This window comes from Protopterus annectens, chromosome 3.part0, assembly GCF_019279795.1.
Source record: "Protopterus annectens isolate FY-2018-M chromosome 3.part0, PAN1.0, whole genome shotgun sequence".
NCBI classification, from domain to species: Eukaryota; Metazoa; Chordata; order Ceratodontiformes; family Protopteridae; genus Protopterus; species Protopterus annectens.
The window spans coordinates 1,547,315,095-1,547,340,469 of NC_056731.1; the positions used below are offsets into that span (position 1 = coordinate 1,547,315,095).

The 25,375-nt window shown below is 38.2% G+C and overlaps 1 protein-coding gene across 1 annotated transcript in view; it reads right to left on the reverse strand.

Moving 5' to 3' along the window:
* LOC122797109 (cytochrome P450 2J5-like) overlaps positions 1-25,375 on the reverse strand; it is a 276,891-nt gene that overhangs the window by 128,003 nt on the left and 123,513 nt on the right. The window lies entirely within an intron of this gene.

The following is a 25,375-nucleotide window of genomic DNA, read 5'->3' on the forward strand; positions in this document are numbered from 1 at the left end:
GCTACATCTAAAGAAATCCCAATCCCTCCACACCACACACTCCAGAGATCTCAACCTCATTCCCATAATCAACAGAACATGCTGGAGGGACAGGTTCATAGCCCACAGACTGCCCATGGTATGGAACAGACTTTCCATACATGTCAAGCAGAGCACCTCACTGGCCCTCTTCAAGTGAAATCTTGATGAGTGGATGGGGAATAGAAAATTCACCACAGTGGTCACTCCAGTGGCTTTACTCGACAGAGGCACTGGGAACTAAGGTTGAGTGGCACGATGCCAGAGTCATCCTATGGGCTAGGCTTATAAAGGCTCCAGGACCATAAGCCTAGTACACACCTATGAACCTATATATAATGTCAAATGGTCTTCTTACATACTTACCCACTGGTAACAATTTGAAATCTTAGGACCCATTGCCAACATTTCAGAAGGGAGTTTTACCTATCTGATGTTACTGGTCACTCTCTGAATGTAAGCAACCAATGTTTACTGGACCTTAACTAGTTAAACATATTGGTATTAACTAGTTAAGTACATCTGCAAATGTTTTACCAGAAAATTCAATAATACATGAACGCTTAGACACTGTGGAATTATATTTTTTTATATTTATTTATTTATTTAGTTGCAGTTTGTCTACCGGGATAATCCATTGGGCAAAGAAGAGCTCATTTTCAATGGAGTCATGAGGAGAAAAGCTCCATAAAGACTTTATACAATATTAGACAAAACAGCTCCATAAAGCCATTATACAATGCAAACAAAAAAAAATCAAGTTTACAATACAACCTTAAAGAAGAAAATCAATAAAAACATTAGTAATATTCACAAATACATTTGATTAAACAATGGAGATATAATAGTAGAGGCAAAGATTTTGTCTGAGTTGTAGTAGGGTAGGAGATAAGGAAGAGTGAAGTGAGGAAGAAGAAAGGAGGGTAAAGTAAGGAGTGATAGTGTGAGAGTAGGGAGGTAGACAGAAAGGTAGCTAAGAGGTGGTGTAGCTGCAGTATAATGAATAAGAAGAGAGGGTGAGGAAGAGAGATAAAATAGGGTATAGTGCAGAGGAGAGGTATGAAGGGAGAGATCAAGAAAGTTCCCAGAGGTATATGAGATGGAAATGAGGTAAGGTCTAGAGGGAAGCGAGGTAGAGAAAACAGGTTATAATGCAGAGGGAGTTATGTGAGATGAGAGCATTAACATTCTCAGAGGGAAGAGAGATGGGAATGAAGCAATGTCTTAAAGGTAGTGTGGTTTTTGATGGTGTAAATAAGAGGTGACACAGAGTTCTAAAGGTGTGCAAGAGATAAGGATAGTAGAAGTTTGTCCGGTGAGCTGGCAGGCTTGTGCAGTTCAATAACATACTATTTATTGGATCTGAGGAGTTGTGGGGTAGATGCATTTTGAGAGAGGAAGTGAGGGAGGGGCAGAGAGGGGGACTGAAGACAAGTTTGCGAGCATGAATGAGTTGAATGTAAATAAGATGATTGGGCAGCTCTAACCAATTTAGAGTGGAGGGCATTGCAGTGGTGGGTAGAGTATTTGAAGTCAGTAGCGAACTTTGAGATTTTGTTGTTACGGGAAGAGAGTTTTGTCTTTAAAGAGGATTGAAGGTTCTTAAGAGGTGGGGGACCATATAAGAGGGAAGGGATGAGCTGTATTGTAGTGAGAACAAATGTAATGGAGGGAATGAGGTAGCAGTTGTGGCAGTAAAGCATACCAAGTTTCTGGTGGGTTTTCTTAACATTAGCAAGTAGGTGGGTGTCGAACTTAAACTGTTCATCAATGAGGACACCTAAAAGTTTGGTGTGGGATACTACCTCGAGATAGATATTATTGAGGCTAATAATGGAGAATGAGTTCTTGTCTATAATGGTGTTTTTTGAAGGAGTAAATATCATGAGTTTTGTTTTTGGTGTGTTAAGAGAGCTGAGCTGAGGTGGTGGTGGCTGAACAGATGATTGTTGAGTTGTCTGCATATTGTATGAGTTTAGCTTGAGGGATACTCTAGTGGAAGTCATTTATGAAAATATTGAAGAGTAGGGTACCTAATATGGAATGCTGGGGTACACCTGTAAGGGTATTTAAGGAAGGAGGAAGTGGCTTTTTTCCATTTGACAGCTTGTTGCCTGTTGGAGAGGTAGCTGGTGAACCAGTTTATAGAAGAGAGGGAAAGTTTAAGATTAGAGAGTTTGGATAGAAGGCTGTGTGAGACAGTATTGAAGGCCTTGGATAAGTCTGGAAGGTGGGTAGACACTATGGAGCCAGAGTCATGGGCTTGAATGACAGTTTTGAGGGAGGAGAGGAGAGCAGACATAGTAGTGTGGCCAGAACTGAATCTGTGTTGTGTGGAGGTTAGCAGGTGGTTATCTATAAGGTAGGGTGGAAGTTAAAGATGCATACATTTTTCTCGGACTTTAGAGATTGGGGATAAGATGGGGATAGGTAGAAAATTGGAAATATTGTTATTGTAGCCCCCTTTATAAAGGGGAATGATAAAGGCCTTTTTTTCCAGAGTTGGGGAACATAGTTTTCTTGGATTGGTTGGTTTATTAGAATGGAGACAGGAAAAGCTATGGCTTTGGCAGCTATTTTTAGGAACTGTGGGGGAAGGTTGTCATGGGCATTAGAGCATGGTTTCAGTTTCAGGAGGAGTTTAGTTTTTTTATGGTAGAGATACATGTGGGTTTGATGGAGAAGGGAGGGTTTTGAAAGGAGGTAGTGTTAGTGGAGCAAGAGATATGAGAAAATGAAGGTGAAGTGTTGCTAGGGAAGGATGTAGTCAGTATGGCTATGGAATCAATAAAGAAGGCATTAAACTGGGTGGCTAAGGCCAGGTCAGAGGCATTTGGATCAGGGCAGGGGGTGTCCTTTTTGCTGGGATTGAGGAGGGAGGTGATACCATTCCAGAATTTTTTGGGGTTGGTCTTTTGGTTATTTTGAAATACGGAGTAGTAAAATTTATGGTTGGATACAATCAGTTTTTTAATGTTGTTGTGAAGTAGTTTATATTCATTTAGGGTAGTGGGGGGTTTATTTTTCTGGTAGCATTTTCAGGCTTTGTCTTGGAGACGCATGATGGAAGTAGTTTCTGTGGTTAACCATGGGACAGTGTTGCTTTTGATTCTTTTTGTGTTGGAGGGAGCAAAGCTATTTAACAGATTTAAGAATTTAGTGTTGAAGTACATAATAGCATCATCTAGGGGGAGGGTCTTTAGAGGGCTCTAGTCTGTGTACTTTAGGGAGTTAGAGAAGGTATCAGGATTCATGTTTTTTAGAGAGCATGTAGAGATACAAGTATGGGATAGTTGTAGGGAGGAGGGAAGGTGATATGCGAAAGAGGGAAGGTGATTGCCAAGAGAGTCAGAGAAGGTACCACTATCAGAGTTATAATGTGAGTGAGAAACCAGAACCTAGTCAGGAGTACTGCCAGAGGAGTAGTCAGTGGAGGGCCTGGTAGTAGAGTTGATTAGTTGTGAGAAATGATATAGGTTTAGGGAGATTGTAGAAGATTGAATGGTGGACCAGTTAATATTAACATCATCGAGAATTATGGTTTCATTATTAATTTTAGAAGAGAACCAGTAGAGGATATCCTTGAGAATGGGGATACTGCATTCAGGGGAAATGTAAAGAGCAGCTATGCATATATATTTGTGTCTAATTAACTGAAGTAGGGAAAAAGTTAGTTTGGCAGTGGCAAATTTAGGGATGGGTTTAGTATAGGGAGTAACTGAAAGGGAGGAAGAGTGGAGAAGAGCTACTCCACCACCGTTCTTGTGGGCTTCGTCATTTCTAATGATATGATAGTTGAGGGGGAATTCCAGGTCTTTAGTGTGGGGTTTTATCCAGGTTTCAGTGATAGACAGAATGTCTGGGTGGTTATGGAGAAGCCAGGGATAGAGGTTAGGAATTCTGATGCATAAGCTTTGAGCATTCAATGTGGAGAAAATAAGGGATTTGTTGGTTGAAGGGGTAGTAAGTAGAGGAGACTTTGACTGCTGTGAGGGGGAGGGGCCTGGGTTAGGGTGAATGTCACCAGTGAGAAGAATGATAACAAGTTGACTAATGTGGGAAAAGAGGTGTTTAGAGTTCTTAGTGTGCTGTTTGATAGTCAGGAAGTGTGGTAAAATAGGGTTGGGTGCGATTGATGAAGAGTAGTTAGGGATAGAGATAAGTCTGTAAGGGAAAAGGAAGCAATTATTGAAGAAATAAATGGAGGGGGATATGCAGCTAGCAGTGAGTATGTCACATGTGGGGTAAGGGTGGGTTGTATGGAAAGAGGAAGAGTAATTAGTATTAGGATGACTTATGAGAAGTTTTAGGCAGGATAACAGACAGTATAAGCGGTATTAGTGTTAGAAAAGAGGAAAGTATTAGAAGCATAGTGATTAATTAGTTTTACAATGTTATAGGAGGGATTATAGATGAATGGAGAGTGGAATGGGCTAGTCCTAATTGCAGGAAGAAGCAGATGAGGATTAGTAAGAAGGGCAGGGGTGTATGAGTGTGATGTACAGGAGAATGGGGACAAATGGGGAGTAATGGCTGGATAGCATGGGGGGAGTGGTTATGTGGCTATAAGTGTGGAGGTAGTGGGGGTGGAAATTGGGGGCAAGGTAGGGGAGTGGAGTGAGACCACAGTGTGAACAGAGCAGGTAGAGCTGGGGAGAAGGAGGGTGACTTACCAAGAACAATCTATAAAAGCTCAGAGGTAAGGGGACACAGGGATGCAGTGCTGGGCCCAAGTATAGAGTTGCAAAATATTAATAGCAGGAAAAATTACTAGGGTGAAGTTCTAAAACAGGCTGGGGTTGTTGTAGTTGAGATTGGGAATGGGGAGTGGGTGAACACTGTCACCTAGTGGTGAAAGTGGAAATGGCTACTAGAATGTAATAGACACAGACATGAGGAGAATGACCTGGGGGGAAATGGGAGGGATATAGCCCATGGTAGGCTCCTAGCAAACAGGTGAGAGAGCACAATTACAATTAAGTGTCTTTCATTTCAGTTAGCAGTATGTCACTCTCTGCATTTTGAAGGCCTTCAACTTACTAAAATATAAAATGTGTCTGTTAACATGCAAATATGAATCCATAGTGATAAAAATGAGACATTATGGTTTGATTCTAAAAAACAAATAAACGGCAGTAGTCTTCCTTGATACCAGAATGTTTATCAGAAGCATATGTGTGCAGCAAACCAGTGGTGTGAGCACTGGCTCAAAATGATTGTCACTGTTGAATTGATGACCCATTGCCATGTTCAAAATGGGGGAAAGGGGTTGGGGATGGATGAATGGATAATGTGTGGAATACTAATTGTATGTTTTTCAACCCTTGATGAATAACATTTCTGTAAACAATTTGTAGTAGATCTCACTTTAGAGTAAAATTATATGGTGCATATGCTGCCTTTTTGAACTTTTGTACTAGTTTAAATGAACACATTCTTGTAATAACCATCTCACTTCAAGTAAACATTCTACATTTGAGTGTAGAAAAGTAGTCTGGAAAGATGCAGAAATATTAAAATGCTACCAAACCCTTTAGTGATTCTGTCTAACATGCAGACACATTGTATGTAGACTTACCACCCCTTGTCACCACTGGATAAAGCTTTTCTGTGACTTTCCTTTTGGTGGTAGCATTTGAAGTGGAAGTGGTTGCTACATTTTGATTAGAACTAGATAGGCTGTACCTTGTTCATTCACTGTTTTTCTTCAAGCAGAAGCAGTGATTCAGATGATTTGGAAATTCCTCTCTTCTTCACTGTTGTTTATCTATTGGTATATGTAAGCAAAAGAGTTGTGGAGAACAAATCCTGTCCAAATGCAGATGCACTGGGCATGATTCTTGAAAATGTCCATTTAATGATTTTTCATTGGTTTGGAACTTTAGCCTCTTGTGTTTGTCCAATTGGAGTAGAATCATGTTTCCCATAAAATTAATGTATCCTTCTATCATCAAGGATCGGGATCTAACTTTTACACATCATCCTTTCATATTCTACCTGTTACAAAACTAGAAGCACTTCTGAATTATTATCTGGTAGTCAAGTTGGTTGAATATGAAAAACGTTGATGCAAATACTGCAAAGTAACACCTCAGCATCCACTAAATTGATTGATATGTTCTCACATTAATAGGCATCACTTAAGTTTAAGTATCTAGTGGTAGTGTTTCATAGGTAGCATAGTCAAATTTAATGCTATGAAGAACAAAAGGCTATGAATTCAATCCTTATACTAGCTGCTTGGATTCAGATTCCAGTATTGATGCGACAGTACAATTTAATTGGGGGACAGTGCTTTACTTCTAAGGTTCCATCATTTGGATGAGATGTTAAACCAAGGCTCACTGTGCCTGAGTTGGTGGTAGCTCAGGTGAATGTAAGGGATCCCACAACAGTTAACAAAAAATTACCAGATTTGCTCATATTAAAATATCAGTCACACATATTAAAATGCTTCACATTTTCTTTTGATCACTCTTCCGTACTTTAGCATTGCTTTTATAGCCATCTTTCCCCAAAACACTGACCATATCAAATCTTATATTCTAACTCATGTTTAAATATTTCTTCTCTTTTCAATGAATTTTTTTTACTACATAACAGAAACTTTTCTGAGTCAAGTACAATAAAATTCCTTTTTTATTATATTAATTTTCTTCTGTTCTATCTAATCCACTTCTTTAGTATCTATAATTCAGAGAACAAAGATGGCTGCCGTTCTATAAGCACTGCAGTACTTCAGCTCTTCAAATACCTGAGAAAAAAATCAACCCTGTGGAGTTATACTTAGAGTAAACAAACTAATTGGCAGTTATTACTAATTGACCAGAAGTCACTTTTGGTTCTGAGAAAGAAAAATCGAAAAAAAATACTTGGTAATAGCAGGATTGGATCTGATTGTCAGGTTGACTCTGAACAGAGCACCAAACAAAGGACTGATTGATCTCACTTTTGTAACTTTTCTTTGGGAAATAAATCTTCGTGCAGAATTTCGAAATGTCAAAGGACAAAAATATGGAAACTACAACTTCCAAAACCAAGCTGTCAGCTTTGCAATCACCGGAGAAAGAATCTTTAATCAAGAGACAGAAAACTATCAAACAGCAAGAGACTGCAAAAACAGGGCCATCAACAAAATCTGATCAACAGGTCACAATGGAAGAAATCAAATCAGCATTGCTACCTATACAGGATGCCTTAAAAGAGCTAACATCTCAAACACTTTTTTAGTGACACATGTAATCGGATTCTCGAAAGAATGGAGAAAACAGAAACTAGAATTGCTACCAATGAAGACAATATATTAATGCTCACTAAAAGAACAGAGACACATGGAACTGACATTCAAATGGTGCAAAATAAAATTCTGGACTTGGAAGCAAGATCCAGACGTAACAATATAATCATTAGAGGGATCCCAGAATCTATTCAATATAATGACCTGATCACTTCTATTACACAAATATTCGAAATACTGCTCAAGGACTCTGAGGTTGTTAAGCAGATGGTCATAGAAAGGGCGCATAGAGCTTACAGAGAATCTCAAGCTTCAAATATACCCAGACCTGTTTATGTTAAAATATTGAACTACCAAGATGTGAGCAAAGTACTGTTAACTATTAAAAAATCTGGTGGATCTATAATGTGGCAAAATAATAAAATTTCTATAGCACAGGATTTACCAACACAAATAAGGCAATCTAGACAAATGCTGGCTCCATATTGTAAGTTTCTGATTGACAAAAATATCAGATTTCAAATGAAATATCCTAATAACCTAATTTTTACTGTGGATAGAATTAAATACTCTGTAAGCACAAGGAAAGAAGCAAGACCTAATTTTTGAAGATTTTTAAGGCTCTCCCATCTTCAGAAATGTGAACAGTCCATTTTGGCTTTCTGCAGCACCAGGGAGAATGGGATGTTTCATTTATGACAATTTGAGGCTTTAAAATCCTTTGTCTGTTCTGTTTCTTGTAGCAGGCCTGGAATTTTATTTTCTTATCTTCTTATCTCGTAGTTCCAGTTGATTGAACTGCCTTTACAGTTTAAATAGCTGAGAAGAAAGAGGAACTGCTGGCGAAGTAAAAAGAAACCTGTTTGGACTTATTTTGCAGGAAAAGGACTGTAAGATAGTGTGTGAAGTCAAAGTGATGTAGGTAAACACTGTGGAAATGCATTGTGTATTAAAAAAGGAGATGGTTATGTGTAGTGGCAGAATAAGGTACTGTAGTTTTTTTTTTGTTTTTCTTTTTTTTCCTATATCTCTCTTTTCTTTACTCCTTTCCTTTATTCCTGTAGATAGGTGGTATTATTTCTAACTGATAAATGATGTAAAAATGGTTAGTTGATCAGATTTAAACAATGTGCATATAATAATAAAAGAACATAAAAGAAGTTATTTTTTTATGTGTAATTTAAGGCATTTTTTTCTTATTTCTTCTCCTTTTGCTGTGCTCCCTTCATGCTTTTTTTTTTTCTCTTTTTTTTTACCCCTTTGGTCCTCTCTTATTCACATATGGTTATTACAAATGAAAGTGCCATTATAGTTTTATTTTGAACTGCATTGGTTTTCAATATTAATATGTTAGTAGGTAAGTTGTAGGGGAAGAACAAAGCAGATTAAAGTAGTTAGATCATTTTATTCAGTAGATACAGGATGTTGGGAAATGTTAAATAACTGTCTGCTTTCTATGTCAACTAATATTTAATACTGTATAGAACAACAAATTAGAATGTTATTTGCTATTGCTGAATATAAAGCTGAAGTCAATTGAAGTACATTAGAATCTCAGGGTACAATTAGTTTATTTGTATACCCATAAATATGTACAGAGCTGTAGTTACCTATAAGTAGTGTTTAGTAGGGAATGTCAGAATTAGGCTTTGTAGACATAGAAGTAGTTGTAGGTTTTTTGCATGGGGTCTCATTGTTAAATAATAGAATTAGTAGATTAGTTACTCAGATGGTTTCCAGTAATGTAAAAAACCTATGTTCATCCTGGTCCAGAGGAATAGTGGGTAGGCACTAGGTAGGGATAGGATGGCAGTTTTGCTTCCATACAATTGATGATACGCCAACTTATGTTATTCTAAGGTTGCTCAAAGAGATTAGATATCAAGTTATATTTCTAATGAACATTAAATGTGGATAATAGAATCTTGGAATGTGTCAAGGACTCATGAAAAAAAAAAAAGCTGTTTTTCATTTGTTTCTCAAATCATCAGCATGTTGTATTTTATTACAAGAAACGCATATGACTAATGATCAGTGGGAGTCAGTGAAGGATAAGAAATGGGTTAGGAAGATTGTGATGGCGGAAGGAACAACAAATAGTGCAGGGGTGGCAATTTTAGTTAAGAATCACTTTCAGGGAGATATTAGGGATGTGAAAATGGATCAGGAGGGTAGATGGTGTTTGGTCCTTCTCACATCCAAATGTTATGATAAACCTATAGTACTAATATGTGTATATGCCCCAATGTTAATCAGCATCATTTCATAGCTTCAATCTATTCCATTTTACAGTCATACAATAATTGCTATATAGTGTTGGGAGGTGACTGGAACTCTTATCAAGATCCTAAATTAGACAAGTTGGGTGCTTCTTCAGCGTTCAATAAACAGGCAATGGTAGCATTGAAAGAATTGAAAATGGATTTCAAACTCTATGACCGTTTTAAACACATACACTCACAAGGGAAAGCAGAGAATTTTACTTATTATTCAACCTGCCATAAAATGTGGTCGAGAATTGACTTTTCTTAATTTCAGAGGTGTTGATCTCAGCTGACCCTAGTGTTTCTAATCAAGTCAGACAACTCTCAGACCATTCAAAGATAACTTTAACCTTAAACAGTAGTAATATGGATACTAAGAGGCTTGAGGGTATAATTGGTCCTTGAACCCATATTTACTAACCAAGGAAGATATATTAATGGAAGTCAAGGAGATACTTAAACAGTCATTAAATAATATTTCCCAAAATAGACACCCAATAGATATAGAATGGGCTACAACTAAACGCAGCTAAGAGGACTATTTATACAAAAGCTACATATTATAAAAATTACAAAGAAGACTCAATTGGATTTAGAAACTAAAATTCAATTACTGGACCAAGATTTGATGAGGAACTATAATGAACAGACAGAAACTGAGCTATTAAGGTGTCAAAAAGAACTATTTTTACTTCATAATAGAAATTTGTCACTTTATGAACAAAGAAATTTAGTTAAATATGCAAATCATATTCAAACCCCCTCGAAAGCATTAGCTCGTATTATTAACCAGATGAAATCAACACGATTAATTACTGAAATACACTATAACAATACTACATATACTGACAAGGATATCATGAAGACCTTTGAAAAAATTTTTAATCAGATTTATGGTGAGAAGCAGACACTCTTGCAAGATAAAGACAGAAAAGATTTTTTACAGAGAATCACTTTCCCTAATATTGACAAGGAATTTCATAGAGATTTAATCAAACCAATTACAGTTGAGGAGGTGTCGAAACAATCAAGAAACTGAAGCCTCACAAAGCCCCAGGCCCAGATGGTTTGACCTCGAATTCTACAAATCTTTTAGTGAGATTTTGAGCAGTGTATTGTCACAGACTTTTAATTATATCACTCTAAATAGAATTAATGATCCTCATTTTAATGCCTCAAGGACAGTTCTGATATTAAAAGAGAAAGGTGATTCCAAAAATCCTGATAATTACAGGCCTATATCACTTTTGAATATGGACATGAAACTCATGACATCCATTCTGGTGAGTAGGCTGAAAAAGGTAATAAACCCAATAATATCAGAGGAACAGGCGGGGTTTATGGATGGGAGGCAGACCACGGATAATACCTTAACGCTCCATACCTTAATCTCTTATGCGAAATATAAAAACCTGAATTTATATGCCCTAATTATTGATGGTCAGAAAGCATTTGATAGGGTTAATTTGGATTATTTATTTGATACATTACCTTATTTTAATATACCGCAGGAGTTTATCTCAATGTTAAGGATACTATATAGAAATGCATACACAAATTTATTTATAAATCACGAATGCTCGAATAGGATAAAAATCATAAATGGTACCCGACAAGGCTGCCCATTATCTCCCATCTTATTTAATCTTTACTTGGAGCCTTTATTTTTACACCTTAAGCAAAATGTTTTTTATAATTCTCCTGTACTGTATGGAATAAAGGTTAGGATGGCTGCCTATGCAGATTTTTTAAACATATATTGTACCACACCTGTTTCCAATACTGAAAAAATATTAGCTGCAATAGAAATCTTTGAGAGAATTTCCAATTACAAGCTAAATTTAAAAAAATCTAAAATATTCCCATTAAAGACACCCACACCTTTTTCAATGCTACCATTAATAGGACAAGTATTGACTGAAGAAAAGATAAAATATCTGGGAATTGTCTTCTCAACTGAAAATAGAGATTTTTTTATTAACAATGTAAAGTCAACTACAGATCAAATAACATTGGATCTTGAAAGATGGAGTAGATTGAAGTTACCAATGATGGCAAGAGCAGCTATCATAAGAATGAATGTTCTTCCTAGAATGTTATATATTTTTAGAGCTGCACAACTCAGAATTACCAAAACATTCTTTAAACAGCTTCATATAAGATTGGGAAGATTTCTTTGGGAACCTAGGAAGCGAGAATTTCATATGAAAAATTGATGGCTCAAAAAATAAGGGGGCTGGAATTACGGATTTGAAATGTACTATTTAGTGATTCAGGCCAATAGGATTTTAAAGGCGTCTTACTTCGATAGTGATAATAGAAAATGGACACCCAAATGGGTGCTCTTAACGATACAAGCATATAAATGAAGTGGGAGTCAACGCTAAAGCATTACCTTTTTAAATAATTGGACAATGAGTAAATATAAGCTAATGGAGCACATCAAAAGTTATGTAACGGCAATTCAAACTCTTTTTGCTTCCTTAAATTTACTAAAATATATGATGGTTTTCCAACCGTTTCATAGGAACCCAAATTTAACAATTGGTGGTCAATTGATTGATCTAAAGAAATTCCCTTTAATCATGGAGTTAACTGTACTCGATTTATATCCTTTTTTAGGAGTACCAGTGCAGGATATTTTAAAAGAAATAGAACTCCCTATTTCCTATTTAATTATAGTAAGACAGCTAAAAGACTTGGTTATAAACTATTTTAACAACTTTGAAATGAAAGGGGAAGATTTAATCATTTCTCGTAATCTATGGGAAGCGCTGTTGCAGGATAGAAAATATATAACCGCAGCATATAAATTGATAAAAGAGAGGAAGTATAATAATTATATTCTTTTATCGAGTTACTGGAGAGAGAAATTGATATTCCCAGACGACAATAAGATATTGGAGGCATTTAAATTAACATTAAAGTCCGTATCCCTTCAGAAATTGGTATTTACACAGCTGATGATATTTAACAATGCATACTATACTCGTCTCACTTTGCACAAATTTGATGCGAAGAATTCACCCATATGCCCACATTGCTTTGATCAGACAGCAGATTTGCTTCACATGTTCTGGAGTTGTAAGGGCATTTATAAATTGTGGAATTCATTAAAATTGCAGTTACAAAAAATGGGTTACCAAAATTCAACACTCTCTTGGGAGTTTATGATTCTTCATATTCCCGAGAATCTAAATAAATAAAAAACAATTGTAATTATGAATATTTGCCTATTAATGAAATTATATATAGCCACAAATTGGTTGAACCCAGCCCAGACATCGTGGGAAAATTTCAGATTGTTGGCAATAAAACACATCTTAAGCATAAACTTTTAATTAGTGATCACAAGAAAAATATCAACAACATAAAAATCTGGGAGCAAATTTTTAATATTATTTTGGCTTAAGAGGTTACTATCCACTTTTTCTCGGGAACCAGAATATAGTCTAAATCAACCTTAGATTAGATAGTAAATGTACAGAAAAGACAGATTGTTGGCTTGGATTTGTTAATGTTGAATTTTTTTTTTTTTATTATTTTCCTTTTGATTGTTACTGCTGTACCTTTGATCAATACATGAGGTCGATATATATGTGAAATTAACCAATGGAAGCATTTTGTATATATTGTATATAATGTGTGAATTTGTAATATGGTTGTGAAAAATAATAAAAAATGATTATTGAAAAAAAAAGTATCTATAATTCAACCTTTTATTTCCACAATCCTAAATTATTCTGTACTCATCACACCTATTACATTTGTTATTTAAAAAATTCCCAAAATTTTGCATATTACAACCATAATAATTTATTATTATTATTATTATACATTATTATTATGGTGGTAATATGGAAAAGCCGCTGTGGTGCAGTGGTAGGTTGTTGCCTCACAGCAAGAGGTTCTCCTGTTTGATTCTCGGCTGGAGTGCCTTCTGTGTGGAGTCTGCATGTCCTCCTGCAGTCAAGTGGTGTTCAAAAGACATGTGTGAATGGGTGTGCCTTTGCTGAAGGTTGGGTGTTGGGCTGGCAACTCAGCACCATAAAAAAAATCTACTGCCAATTATTAGTGAACCGGAGTTCTGCTGTCATGACCCCTAACCAGGAAAAGCTGAAAAGACAAACAACAACCATAATAATTTATTCTCCCAAAAAAAATCCTCTCCAACATACTTAATATAAACAATTTTAAAATGTTACAAAAACTGAAGTATTAACCATTTATTATTCTTAAGTCCCTTTTTGTGTGTGTGTGTGTGTGTGTGTGTGTGTGTGTGTGTGTGTGTGTGTGTGTGTGTGTGTGTGTGTGTGTGTGTGTGTGTGTGTGTGTGTGTGTGTGTGTGGGGGTGTCAGCAAGTCAATCCAGTGGCTCAGTTTCCGGGTATATATTACATGATCGAAGTTTTAAAACTTCAAATCTGATATGGTCGACACCATATAATCAAAGTTTGAAACATTGAAAATGTAATAAAACACAACAACCTACAAAAACAAACCATTTAAATGCACTAAGCAGGGGGGGGGGGCAAGCCCTCCTGCACACTTTCCATGCTGTACGGAGATCTTTGTTAAAAGATTCAAAGTTTCAAGACTTCAGTTATATGGTATTGACCGTATCAGATTTTAAGTTTTGAAACTTCGATCTTCTGATATATACCCTCAGTTTCCTGCACTAAACTGTCTCATTTATTCCTCCATCATGGAAAAAAGTCATTCATCCCATTCATTCTCTGGTGGAGTTCACATATCAGGGAGTTGGCCAGTCTGCATATCCTGTGTGCTGTAGATAAATTCATTGAGCTGGCAACCCAAATCTTGGTGGGCACTTGTGAGATTAAAAAGAAAAAGCACAATTTAAGTCACAGCTTGAGACATGCTCAGCCAAAACAGCATTTCTGGAATCAACTCTTAATCTGTAGGCTGCATTCAGACAGGAGTGTTCCTTCAGTATTTGTACAATTGAACAGGCTATCCAATCTTTACAAGACTGTATTATCACCCTGGAGGACAGGTGTCACAGAACTAATCTCTGCTTATTGGAGCTCAAGGAAGGAATTAAGAAAGAAGATCTAACTGCATTTCTTGAGAAGCATTTCATGGAAGCATTCAAACTGCCCATGGCATTACCAATTACTGGAGTAAGAGAGCACTGCTTGGTGTGCCCACAAAGTGAAGCAAGACTCCCACCAAGCTAAATTATGTCTCACCTTCTAAATGAAAGCGATAAATGGTGCATTCTATCCATAATGAAAGAAGATCAACCGTGTCTGTTTTGTGGTCAAAAAGTCATCCTATGTCAGAGTTTTCCAGGGAAGCTACTGAGCCAGGAAGGACTTACTTCCATTTTGCAACTAAGCTTTAAGAATGGCATCCCGACTTATATGGGATATCCATCAATTCTTTTTGACAAGTGGGAGAATCTGCTTAAATCCTTCAAATTTCTTACATCTGCACTGACTTTCTTACAGCCCTGCTTTAGTATGGACACTGTTTCCAACAAGGTGCCTTCCACTTTGGATAACTAGCCATCTTTTATGGAAGCCTTCTCTACATTTCTAGAGTGTACCAAGAAGTCTATGGCTCTGGAGAAATATGCAGCAATCTCTAGTATTGATGGTAGAATAGATGCTATCAGTTCAGAAGGAATTATCCTGTTTGGCAAGAGACAGGTAACAACACTACCTGCCCAAGGAAGCTGTCATGTGAACAGTTGTTTCCCAAGCCAATGTAATCCAGTGATACTATCTCTCCATCTCCGAGTTCCACACTTACAGCTGGGACTCCAACTTATCCAACTTAAAACTGCACAAGGAACCTACCCCTAAATCCTTGTCAATCCCTCTAGGGGCTCATTCTGGTCTGTAAAAAATGTATTTATTCATGAAAAACAGGGACTAAACCTAATGGTGCATCCTACAAAAGTAAAGGAGTCTTTTAGCAGGTATCAGAATAGGACTTGATGTCTGTTTGGTTGTTTGGATTATTTGTTCTGTTTGCAGTGTTCTTTATACAATAATGTGTCAGATGCACTGATCTAACATAGTTGCAAGATTTTGTGCTTGTTCAGCGTGACTGCAAGACTCATTAGTTTACTCCCCTGACCCACAGAGAAAGGAGAATTTTTAATGTTATCGATATATCTCTGTGTATTTGCATGTTATCCATGTTCATGGTTAGTTTTTTGTGTTAATTATATCTTATTCTTTACTTGCATTAACCTTTTGTATCAGTTGTATAAAGTAATACATATCTGACTACTTATTATGATCTCATTACTTTCAGTAATGCATGAGGATTATTATTTCCATCAAAATGTAAAGTAGTTAATGATTGTTTGAAAAAGAAAGATGTGACATTTTATTTGTCAAGAAGCAAGATTGCCAAATATATGTATATGCCAGGGTGCTTTCTTCCTTTTGGGATGGGGAATTCACCTACAGTTTTAACTCTAAATTCAAAGTAAGAGTTATTATAAGGGTCAAAGCATCACTCAACTGGTGAATACAACAAAAACTTGCAGATAAGAATGTTTGCTGATTTATTGGGCTATTTTCTTTCCCTGAAGGTCTGAGTCTTTAGACTCTACATATGGGCGCATGACGACCTAGCTTTCTTCATCGACTTGTTTGGCACTATTGAAACATTAAGGGGCACAGATGCATAGAATTATTCTGGCAGGTGATTTTAATGTAGTACCTGACCAATTTAGGAACAGAACTAACGCTCACACCAAAATGCACACTAAGTCACAAAAAGCTAATACAGAAGCTTGTGACCAATAGGCATTAGTTGAAATAAGGCATCTGTTGAATCATTTTGATATTGCATATACATTTAACTCCCCCTGGGGTACATCAGAGAGTAGAACTGATTGCTTTCTTGTCTGCATTGCTGTTTTATTCTTCTGCAGACAAAACTATCCTCTAATGTAGATCATGAATTGCCTCTCTCTCTCTTTTAATCTGTTCCACATTTCTTTCCAGAAGGTAAGATTCTGGAGAACTGGCCCCTTAATCCTTAAAGAGTTGCATCTTACCTAATACATTATGGAAGAAGCTGAACAGTTTACATTCCTGAACCCACCTCCCTCAGCATGCCTAGGGGAACCTCTGAAGCAAGTATTACAGAGCCTACGCTCAGGGCAAGAAAAATATGTCTGGACTCAAAACAAGATGGGATTTCTGACCAGGCCTATTTTGTTAATTAAATCTCTCCGTGTGTGGGTATCAGCTAATTATAAATTAGCTAATTTTAAGGATCCCTTTCTAATGAAGTAATACAGACTGGAACATCAATATCCCAAGTGTTCTACTTAGAAAGAAAGCCCACATTTTTCTTGAAAGGTCTGCGGGACAAGCTTTAACAGAGGCAATAAACATGGTAAATTGATGGCCTATAGGCTCAGACTTAGAAGGGCACATTCCATCATTCCAGGAGTCTGAATTAATATGATATTCTCTGATTTTTAAAGAACCTATCTAAAGATAACAGTGGCTCACCTGATTTAGTTGAAAAGGTAAACTCCTTTTTTTTCAAGAGTTACCTTCCTCTCTAATGCTTTTTCTATTAGCCATTGAACCGCTAAATGGGGTCCTCAATGAATTACCCATGTTATCTGGTTGTTCTTGTGACACCCACCACTGTTGCCCATATGTGATGGGCACCTCTATGTGTCATCCCCATGCTGGTACAGTAATCAAGGAGCCTGAATCCTCACCACTGACACAGGAGTGGGACATGTACTTGGCATATAAATGGATACACTCAGTATTTCCCGATTTAGACATCTCTGCATCAAGTACAATTTCCCTTAAGAGCACACAGGGAACACGCACAGCCTGGGGTCTGGACGTCTTTGTATCTGTCTCCCTTCAGAGCCCCAATAAGACTCCCCACTGGTACAGTTGTAGGGTTAGGTACTCAGCCAAGGGTCGAACCCAAGTCCTCCAGCACCCTCTCTGTAAACCCAGTGCTTCATGTCCCTACCCTAAGTAGCTGACACCCACACACTGCGAGATTTAATTTTCACACACACACACACACACACACACACACACACACACACACACACACACACACACACACACACACACACACACACACACACACCTGGGAAAGGCTGGCACAGGTTTACCTGCTGTGCCCCTTTTGCCCATTGTATAAAGCAGTTATCAGTTTCACCATACACACACATACACACACACACACACACACACACACACACACACACACACACCTGGGAAAGGCTGGCAGAGGTTTACCTGCTGTGCACCGTTTTGCCCATTGTATAAAGCAGTTATCAGTTTCACCATACACTTCACAATCAGCTACTCTAAGGCCCTTAACAAGGGGTGTCCAATTATACTGTGCAATATTAATACTAATACAAATAGTAGTAGTTCAACAAGACAGCTAGGCCTTCTGGAATGGCCTACACAGTGTCACCAAATAAATATAAATACTCTCAAAGGTTAGATACTAAGGACCAGCCACAATAAAAGTTTTAAATATATAATATGATAAGAGCATGAAGCAGGAAACCACAGAGTATCATGAAAATATTGAAAACAACACTGATCGACAGACTCATACAAATAAAGAAAAAACTATCTCTAAACTAAGCTTCACTATATTCCTGACTGAATCTGTGAGAATTTACTGTCCCCTAGTAACTTACTTGGCAAGGAAAGATGAAATACATGAGCAGTCTTTCTAGTCAGGGTCCCAAACAGAATACTCTATATTCTGAGATTTCTCTTTGTAATATATAAAATATAATTTCCAAGAGGGCTGGCAGAATGACCACATTTGGTCACCTGACTCTGGGTTCATAGGTTCATATATGTGTACTAGGCTAATGGCCCTGGAACCTTTACAAGCCTAGCCCAAAGAAATTGCCCAGGCACCGTGCCACCTGATGTTAGTTCACAGGGCCCTATCTAGTAGAGCAACTAGAGTGATCCCTGGGGTGAACTTTCTGTTACCCATCCACTCATCAAGATTTCTCTTGAAGAGGGCCAGCAAGGTGCTCTGCTTGGCATGAATGGGAAACTTATTCCAGATTATGGGGAATCTTTGGGAGATGAACCTGTCCCACTAGCATGCCCTGTTAATTGTAGTAATGAGGTTGTGATTTCTGGAGTATGTGGCGAGGAGGGGAATTGGGATTTATTTAGGTCTAGCATTTCAAGTAGGATTGGGTCAGACTTGGCTTTGTAAGTCAAGCAAAGATCACCGCTAAGTAGATGATAAGAGACTGAGAACAGCTGAAGTTTCTTGACTCTGTCCATGTAGGACATGTGTTTAATGCCTAGGATCTTTTTTGTGAAGCACTTTTATGTCCTGTCCAGCTGTTGTAGCTGTCTGGTCAGTAAATGCCAAATGGGGCTATATATTTGATGATTGGTCTAATGAGGGATGAGTAGAGAGGGATGATGACCTCTTTCTTCCTGGATGCAAGACCTTTGGTTATAAGATGTACCATGTAGAAGTACTTTCTGACCACGACAATGTGGTAGTCGAAGGTGAGGTGGCTGTCGACCTGGGTGCCCAGATCTCCTATGGTCCCTTCAGTGTTTAGTGGGCTCCCATCAATGTGGTAATTTATGGGAACTGAGTTTTTTTCCAAAGGGTATTTTAATGCATTTTTTGGTGTAAAGCTTCAGGCCATGGTTCTGACACCAGTCACTGGTCTCAGAGAGGCCCTTTTGTAGGATGTCTGCATCACTTGGGGAGTTGATAATGACTCCTAGCTTGTAGTCATCAGTGAACTTGGTCAGCCAGAGTCCTTCTGTGTTGGCCTGGACTTCAAGAAGTAGATAACAGGAGAGGGCCCAGGACTGAGCCCTGTGGGATTCCACTCATGACTGGTCGACAGTCTGACTTGGAATCTACAACTTTCTCTCTGTGAATCCTGTCTGTGAGCCAACTTGCAACTCATCTAGTGATGTAAGGATTGGTGCCTAGTTTGGTGATTTTATCAATGATACCTGAGTGGGGAATGGTATCAAAGTCTTTGGCCAGGTCGAGGTAGGCTGTATGCACTGCCTTACCCTCATCCACAGCCTTGATGACTGCCTCAAAAAGTCAACCAGGTTCAGAAGGCAGGATCTCCCCTTGACAAAGCCAAACTGTGTGGGGTCAAGAGTTTGGAGATTGCCTATATCTTTGTTAAGTAGGTCTATGATAATGTACTCCATAGTTTTGCATATCAGACTCATCAGGCTAATGGGGCAATAGGTCCCACGGTCTGTAGTTGCTCACCCTTTATGGAGTGGGATGACTGTAGCAGTGCAGCATTCGTTAGGGACATAGCCTGAGGTAAGGCTGTGATTGAACAGGGCACATAGATGTGGTGCCAGTTCATTTTGTAGCCCATGTAGGATGTAGCCAAGGATATTAACAGGCCCCCATGGATGCTGTATTCTTGTTTTTGGACAATGCAGCTTTTACCTGTACCACAGAAATGGTGGGTACCAGGCTTTGTTCTGATATTGTGATAGGGCCCTTGGGAAGGGAGAGAGGGGTAAAGTTGTCACTGAATCTCTTGGCCAGTATGTTGGCTATATCTGCTGGCTCAGTATAGGAGGTGCCATTGTGCAATAACTTAGAGCAAATGTGGGTATTGCCTTGGAGTTTTTTATATAGCTATAGATGGCTTTGTGGTTGTTGTTGGTGTCAGCTGCAATTCAGTCTTCATAGCTGGCTTTAGAGGATTTGATAAGGGATGTCAGCTTTTTATTGAGACTAATAAGGGAGTTTTTCCAGTCTTGTGACTTCATTTTTTCTGCAACAGTTTATTCCTTCTGTTATGTAGTTCATTAATGGCTGGAGACCACCAGATTGGCTTCCTTTTTTGGAGGCGAGCATCTTAGTTCTATTTGGTATGACAAGGTCCATGCATTTGTGTACGTGCTCATACAGTGCATTGGTGTATGATTCGGCAGTCATGCAGCTATTTTCCATTGGCATGGGTGCCAAGAAGTTAGCCACCTCTGTTTTAAGGAGCCCAAAGTCGGCTTTAGAAAAGTTTTTCAGGGTGGTCACCTTAGCAGGGGTTGTAAGTGAGATGGAGATTTCCATGATGATCAGTTTGTGGTCGGATTTAGCCAGGGATTAATTGACAATAGGTGTGGAGCAATGGTCTTCCATGTTGGTGATAACCAGGTCAAGGTTATTGCTTCCTCTAGTGGGGGTCAGAATGAGTTGGTCCATGACACTTAAACTCATAAATTCCAAAAAGCATTGGGCCTGTACATTGGTACTTGAATAGTTTTCCCAGTTGATGCAAGGGTAGATGAAGTCACCCAGTATTAGAGTATTGGGTTGGCCCTTGATAGATTCCAGGGCACTTAGGAACTTGGAGTGAGAGTCTAAGGACATATCTGAGGTTCTGTAGCAGGCTATGATTTGTATCACCGTCTTACCCAGTGTTAATTGTACCTGAAGTATCTTGGATGCATTATGCTGGGGTACCAGTCTAGAAGTGTGCGTAGTATTTCTTTTGAAGATGAAACAGGAACTGAGCATAAATGGCTGCAATACACATCCAAATGTTTATGGCAGTGGCAGAAGTCCTCTCCTCTTTTCACTGAGTTAATGAACAAAGACTCTGTCCCAGACCCATTGTCTCTAGTCCTACTCAGCACTGTGGGGTACCATTCAATGATTTAACAGCTCATTTACATTTTCTTTATTTCCTTAAAATAAGCCAGCTTATTTAGTGAGGGCTGGAAGAGGGTAAATAAACTGGGCAGCAAAACATGCTTCTGACAATTTTTTTGGTTTGAGTCTTCCTGACCTGTCTGAGGAAACAATGCTAAAGCCTTCTTCTTATTCCACGTTTTTTCCTCAGATCATTTCACTTTTCCATGTTGGTCCGTAATCAAAGTCAAAGTTTTAAAGTCAGCTATCCCATGGGGTTTAAGGTGGTATCAGAAGTTTCTCTTTCAATTTCTCAAATCATAGTATTCTTTTCATTAACCTATCCCCCTCCGCACTTGCCTGGTTTAATAGTTACCTATCTGGCAGGGAACAATCTGTCAAATGGCTCTCATCCTCCTCAACTTTCCTTCCCATCTCCACTGGTGTTCCCCATGGCTCCATCTTGGGACCCCTTTTCTTTAACATCTTCACCAATGATCTTTACACCTCATGCAAAGAATCCTCCCTTATTCAGTATGCCGACGACTCCACACTTATATCCATCTCAAATAACATTCCTGAACTACACTCCCTGATCCAACAGGCCCTACTATCCACTGAACAATGGCTCTCTCATATCCTGTTGATCCTAAATCCCAAAAAGACCAAACTCCTACTTTTCCTTCCCCGTTCTCTTTCTCATCACAAAACCTCCTTTTTTATTACATCTTCTAATAATACAAATATCCAACCTGACGCTCACACCAGGGTCATTATCGCTGATGAACTCAAGTTCAACCAACACATACTCCAATGTATAAAAAAAACAAACCAGAAACTAGGTCTGCTATATCGGAACAAAAAATTCCTAACCCCTGAATCTAGACTTACCCTGGGCCTGGCACTCCTCCTCCCCTCCCTCTTATAAGCCGCCTCAGTTCTTACCAATATCCAGGCCTTCACTCTAAACAAACTGCAACAGACTTACCATAGAATAGCCAGATTCATTACTAACACAACTCACACGACTGCATTTCTTTAAACTCTCTTCAATGGCTTGAACTTTCCCAGTTTCTGCTATCTTATCAATATCATATGCTACACTCTATTCTTTATAAACCCTCCTTCTGTCCATTTCTATCTTCCTTAGTCTCCATCTACATCCCATCCCGGACCCTCCTTACTTCTAACCAACAATTACTCAGGGGCGGCCCGTGCTATTGGACGGCGGACTGCAGCCCCCTCAACAAAAGAACTACAAACAAATTAAAAAAAAAAAATTTTAAAAATTTGCGGACTTCGCGCATGGGCAGTCCAGGTCGGGAAACATGAATATATGCCTATTTGAATGGACGTACATATATGTGTGTGTGAAAATGCCCCAGGTGCTCATGGTGGTGTGGTAGGGAATACCTCAGACTTGAACCCTGTACCCTGTATGCAGGTGTTAAAGACATGAGTTCCCTACCCACCACCATTTGTAAAAAAATTGCAGATTTTTGCCTCATATTTGATCTGATCTGTTCCTCATAATATCTGTGGTTTGTAAATGTTGCAATGCTTGATATTTGATGGTGTAGTAGTAGCATTGTTGCCTCACAGCTGCAAGTTCTCAGGTTTGATTCTTGGCTGGAGTTCCTTCTTTGTTGGGTCGTTTGCTTGATATTTGATGTTGTAGTAGTAGCAGTGTTGGGGGTTCCTTCTTTGTGGGGTCTGTTTGCTTGATATTTGATGGTGTAGTAGTAGCACTGTTGCCTCACAGCTGCAGGTTCGATTCTTGGCTGGGGTTCCTTCTTTGTGGGGTCTGTATCTTCTCCCTGTGTTTGTGTGGGTTTGATTTTGTGTCCTCCCATGTTACGAAGACATGTCTGCATTATTTCTTCCTGGGCCTCTGCTGAAAATTGTTTTTTTGTTCCAAGTCAGACTGTCCTGATTAACAAATGTTAAATAAAATTGACATGCATTTGAATTTCAGACTTCAGGTTTCTGAATGTTTAACTTCTTACATATTTGATGGTGCAGTGGCAATATTGTTGTCTCATAGCTACAGGATTTGTGGTTTGATTCTTAGCTGTGGAGTCTCCATCTTATCTCTGTGTTTGTGTGGATTTGCTCTGGTATCTTGCCATTTTACAAAGACGTGTCTACAGTATTTCTCCCTGGGCCTCTGCTGAAAATTGTTTTTGTTCCATCAGAAGTAAAATTGACAGGCATTTGAATTTCAGACTTCATAGTCTTCAGAAAATACATAGTAAAACAACTTTTTATTCTATAATTAATATATAGTAACAGAACCTTTTATTATAGCAATTTTTTATGTTTATAAGATGACTATTTGAAATATTTCCTTATTTTTGGGACTGTAATACCCTGTTAGTGGCTTTGACCAGGGTTTTTGTGCTAAGGTTGACAGCTATGGCAAGAACTGAATTCACTGAATATGTTTGAGGGCTGTATTCCCTCATTACTGGGTTTGTCCAGGTGTTTTGTGCTAAGGGGTTGACAGCTATGGTGAGAACTGAATTAATTAAATGATAGCCATTTAAGTTTCAGTCTTCCTCTCGTTCACAAAACAGCTGATTTGGCGTAGTGGTATGTTGCTCTTGACTGTTTTGCACAGGGACCTTGTCTGTAAAATGTACGGTGGTAACGCAGCATTTTTCTTTCACAGAGCAGGTGATTTGGCATAGTGGTATGTTCTGACTCTTTTTTGCACAGGGACTTTGGCGGTAAAATGTATGGTGGTACCGTGGTAACACAGAATTTTATTCTAGCAGCTTTCCAAGATTATACAAGCAATGTTTAATGTGTCCCTGGTTTTTGCCCTTTTGACCCACCCCAATAAATTTTGCTTTTTCCAGACTTCTTGTGCTGCGAAGTTGAGATGCAGTTGAGTATTGAGCAGATTTTACAAGGAGCTGATAGCTACAATGGAAGAGAAGTTTAGTGCTAATAGCACAGTGTGCTTGCTTTTGATGCAGAAGGTTGTTGGTTCTACTCCCATAAGGGGTGAATGCTGAAAGTTAAAATACTAATTATGAGCCTGTTATCAGTTTACCATCCATTTCCTATTGCAATATTACTAGCTTATTTTTAATATAATTTAGGCAATTTATTCCACAGGGGCATCAGACACTTTATTGTTCGATGAAACCATGAAATATAAAGGTGATTGCTAGCACCAACCTCTTCATTACAGATTTATTTAACGTGGAATTATTTAGATGACTTTTTTACTACTTCAGAGATTGTGCATATTTACTGATAATGGTGGACTGTAGAATTGTGCATATTTACAGATAATAGCGGACTGTAGAAGTTTGAGTAGACCTTTATGATGGAAATGTTCTGAATTGGACAAGTTTTGTTTCATTGTTTACTGGAAAAATGTTCAAAGCAATAGGAAGGTGTAACAAAGAGCACATGTATGTTTCATATGCAAGGGGCCTATGATTTGAAAACAGCCCAGAATTAATTTTTATCTGCCGCGAGTAAAATGTATTTTCTTTGAATGTGGATTTTAATGTTGTTTCAGTGAATGTGAGTTTCAAGGGCAGAGAAGGTTTAATGCCAAGTTTGTTATGTCTTAGTGTTTGGGCTGTAAAATGCAAAAATAAAACTTTCAAATGAAGTTCAAATCATCATAGATGTAAATCAGTATGCACATTAGTGTTTATGGTAAATGGAGTGAAATAGCAAATTAATGGATCATTGGAATGGCTGCAGGGAGGCTCCATTCGACCAGGATTTTGTGAAGGGGAAGGGCAGCAAACTTAGACAGCCCCAGCTGAACCATACCTCCCAACTGTCCAGATTTTCAAAGAATGAATAGATGTTTTACTTCTTATTTTTGATTTGTTCCTCATAAAAATTTGCGGTTTTCCGGCAAATCATTTAGGAATTAAGTCACTAAATAATGACACACCTAGTTTCAGACTTCATAACCTTCAGAAAAATGCATGCTAAAGTAAGACCTGTTCTATCAACTGTCCCAGTTTATAGAAGAGCATGTTTTAGTACTGTTTATATGTTCCCCCAATATATTTGGCCTTGTCCAGATTTATGTCCCAGTTTATACAAGAGCAATTTTTAGTACTGTTTATATGTTCCCCCAATATATCTGGCCTTGTCCAGATTTATTGCATTAACAGGTTGAGAGGTACATGCAAATAAATTGCTTTATAGAATTAGGCATAGCCAAACCTCTG